Consider the following 3568-nt stretch of genomic DNA (forward strand, 5'->3'; position numbering starts at 1 on the left):
TTGTGATGTTGTTCACTGATATGGTCTGGTCATCTGTAAATTGAAAATTTGAATTACAGTACTTTATCTCAGATTTTATGATCTCATCCTTCATTTTAAGTTCCCTTGCATTTCACAATTGCTTACTGCTAATTCCTTCTTCTCAAAGAATTGAGGCCCTAAAATATTATAGGAAATGAGAAATTAAGATGGGTCTTCAATTACATTCTGTTGGCATGTTGTATGGGCCTAGGTGAGAAGTCTTGCACCTGTTATCTGATGATGCAGGTAACTGGGACCTAGGATCCTAGGACCCATGGGTCCTGCAGAAGAATAATATCTTTTAGAGATCATATCAGCAATATTTGGGTATAATCAGTAGGAATGCTTCAGAAATATGGAGAAAAACATTTTGGGACCAGCGAGTTAAAACCATGAACAGGGCAGCAGACTAAAATCCCTTATAGATTAGAGGAAAACAACATTTTTTTACCATGTGAATTCAGAAGACCAAGAACACTTAGAAGGTATCACAAGCTTATACTCAAGACATTACATTGATACTTTTTATATTCCGATATATATTCTAAACCTAATTATTTATTTTTTTATTTTATTTATTTTTTGGGGGGGGGGTGTTCCGGTCGTGGGGCCTGAACTCTGGGCCTGGGTGCTGTCCCTCAGCTCTTCAGCTCAAGGCTAGCGGTCAAACCACTTGAGCCACAGCGCCACTTCTGGCTTTTTTCTTTTTGCTTATGTGGTGATGAGGAATCGAATCCAGGGCCTCAGTTATGCAAGGCAAGCGCTCTACCACTGAGCCACCTTCCCAGCCCTAAACCTAATTATTTATATTCCAATTCTATTCATTGGAATAAATAATTATCAATTTATTTATCAAATTATCAATTAATTCTAGTAAGTTTCACTGTGTGAAATATAAAATCAGCAAATATAAAATAAAATATATATCTATGTATAAAATAATAAAAAAACAGCACATGTTTTACATTGTTCTGTGGTGGTTAGGGTATTAAAGACAACTTTGTTTTAAAGTAATATTGCATTATCTCTACCACAGTATTTCGTAGAGCTAGACCTAAAGTTTTACCATTTGTGGATTTACAGTCTGGAGACAAGAGGAAACACTGTGATTAAAGCATTACTAATTTAAGGCCTAATATCGAGGAGAAACACATGGACTTCTCCTGGAGCTATGGAAATATTTGTTGATAGAAAGACAGTAGTGTAAGTTCCTTCCTGGTTGGAAGGTAGACAGACCATGACATTAGGTAATCATGCATATGAACAATTTTTCACCTTCTTGGCTTTAGCTACTTTTGAAATGGTAGGTATCTTAAACAATTATATTTTGATAAAATACCTTCTGGTCTGAACAGTTCTGTCTGAACTGTTCATCTCTCTATGATCCCTTGTAACTAAGATTAGTTTTCTTCCAGTAAGACAAAGTATGATTTCAGGGTAAGATATTCTGGTTGGTCTGTTCCTACATGGAAGAAGGGTAAAGGGCCTGGTAGACATTTGTGCCAGTAAGACCTCATTTGGGAAATTTTAAGCTGGAGAAGTTTAGAAGTAGCTCTTAAGCAAGGTTTACTTTGGATCCATTAGCTCCACAAAGCTAACTCAGTTGGACAAATAAGTACTTGAAAAAGCCATCACTTTTGGACCTAGCTATAAATGCTTCAAAGTATGATCAAATCTAAAATGAAAAAGACTTAAAATCGTCAGTGACAAAAAAATTGCAAATGTGAGCAATCGACGAAACAATATAATTTTTCCACTATATACACAATTTTAGGAAAAAACAATCAATAGTATTGTTAGGAACAATAAGGTTTCCTTGTTACAAATAGGCACGCAAAGATATAAGCCTATATGAAGATTGCATCTTTAACTACTTAAATTTAGAGGATACTACATGCTTCAGCAGCACGTCTACACAAATTAAAACAATACAGAGATTAACATGGCACTTGCACAAGGATGAAATGAAAATTTGTATAGTATTCCATATTTTTCATTCTTCAGATGAAAGAAATGAAAAGCAGTTGTTAAAAAGTTGATTACATAATTACAAGAGTAACAATACATGTAAGTCCTAGAATTAAAGGTTAGTTTCATATCAGTGTATTAAATCTTCACCTCAGAAATGCCTTTACATAGCATAACCTTTACAAAACTTTTGAAATTAGTTAAATTCTCATTTTATCCCAAAGAAATATACTAGTATAAGGACCTAGAAAAAAAAAAGGAATCTTTAACTTTATATATGGAATGCAATCTTACAGGACACATTTATTAATGAACCTATGTATTACAAAACAATGTAGAATTCAAATTATATCTAGGAGAGAATGAAATAGATTATGGATATTATGCAAACACAGAATATAGAATATTTAAAAATATCCTTTTTTCAGACAAGCACAAGAAATATCTTTAGTTTTTGTACTACTCATTTCAACAGATAAATTCAAATTATTTCTGATTTAAAAAAATCACAAACTCTGCAGAAATCATTATACATGTATACAAAAACAAACTCTTGAATATACTTTAACATCAAAATCAGACAATTCACTTGGAAGAATTCCCCAGAATTTTTACAGGAAGATATTGCTGTTATTTGGATTGTGAAAATATTTTCTATGGACACAAAGAATGGACTGGCACTTTCATGCAATTGTTTCGAACATATTTATATGATGATTTCTTTGTTGCTTTGTATGTCCCTCCCCCATGGCATAACCCCTGCTTTCACTGTATTTGATGTTGGTATAATTTGTGGCTGGGAAGGGAAAAAAAAACAAACCTTTAAATAGGGATACAGGTGGACCCATTGCAATGAGATGTACAAATTGTTATGTCAAAAAATGAACTTTACAAATTTGGTTGGGGTGGGAGGACAGGGAGAGGGGGGAGATGAGAAAGGATGGGAAGCAGAAACAAAGGAAGAGACAACAATGCTTGATAAGAAATGTTTTCATTATCTTGCTCATGCAATTGTAACCCCTCTGTATGGCATTTTCACAATGAAAAACAAACAAACAAACAAAAGAATGGACTGGCATTTTGAAGTTTAAGAAACTTAATTGATACCTTAGCTATAGTAAATAATGCTGCAATAAATATATTTGTTCTGATAGCTTTCGTATGGTCATGTTTGATGCCCCTCAGTAGATGAATGGATCAAGGAAATGTGATATATATACACAATGGAATTCTATGCCTCCACCAGAAAGAATGACATTGCCCCATTTATTAGGAAATGGAAAGACTTTGAAACAATTATATTAAGTGAACTAAGCCAGGCCCAAGGAAACCTAGGTCCCATGGTTTCCCTTAATTGTAATAACTAGTATATGTCTGACAAAAGCAGAAACGGTCAGATAAGTTGATGTTAGGTGAAATGAACCCCAAGATAAAGATTCAAATCTTTTTTTTCCTTGCGATTGTTTCTATTATATTTTTAAGATGATTTCTTTGTTGTTTTGTATTTCCCTCCCACGGTATAACCCCTGTTTTCACTGTATTTGATGTTGGTATGATTTGTGGTGGAGAAGGGAAAAAA

The 3568-nt window shown here is 33.7% G+C and overlaps 1 pseudogene; it reads left to right on the forward strand.

The window, feature by feature from the left end:
- Positions 1 to 1915: 1915 nt before the first annotated feature.
- On the forward strand, positions 1916 to 2015 carry LOC122122078 (annotated as a pseudogene).
- The last annotated feature ends 1553 nt before the right edge of the window (positions 2016 to 3568 follow it).

The sequence above is a fragment of the Dipodomys spectabilis genome, unplaced genomic scaffold (genome assembly GCF_019054845.1).
Source record: "Dipodomys spectabilis isolate Male_0828 unplaced genomic scaffold, ASM1905484v1 ptg000203l, whole genome shotgun sequence".
NCBI classification, from domain to species: Eukaryota; Metazoa; Chordata; class Mammalia; order Rodentia; family Heteromyidae; genus Dipodomys; species Dipodomys spectabilis.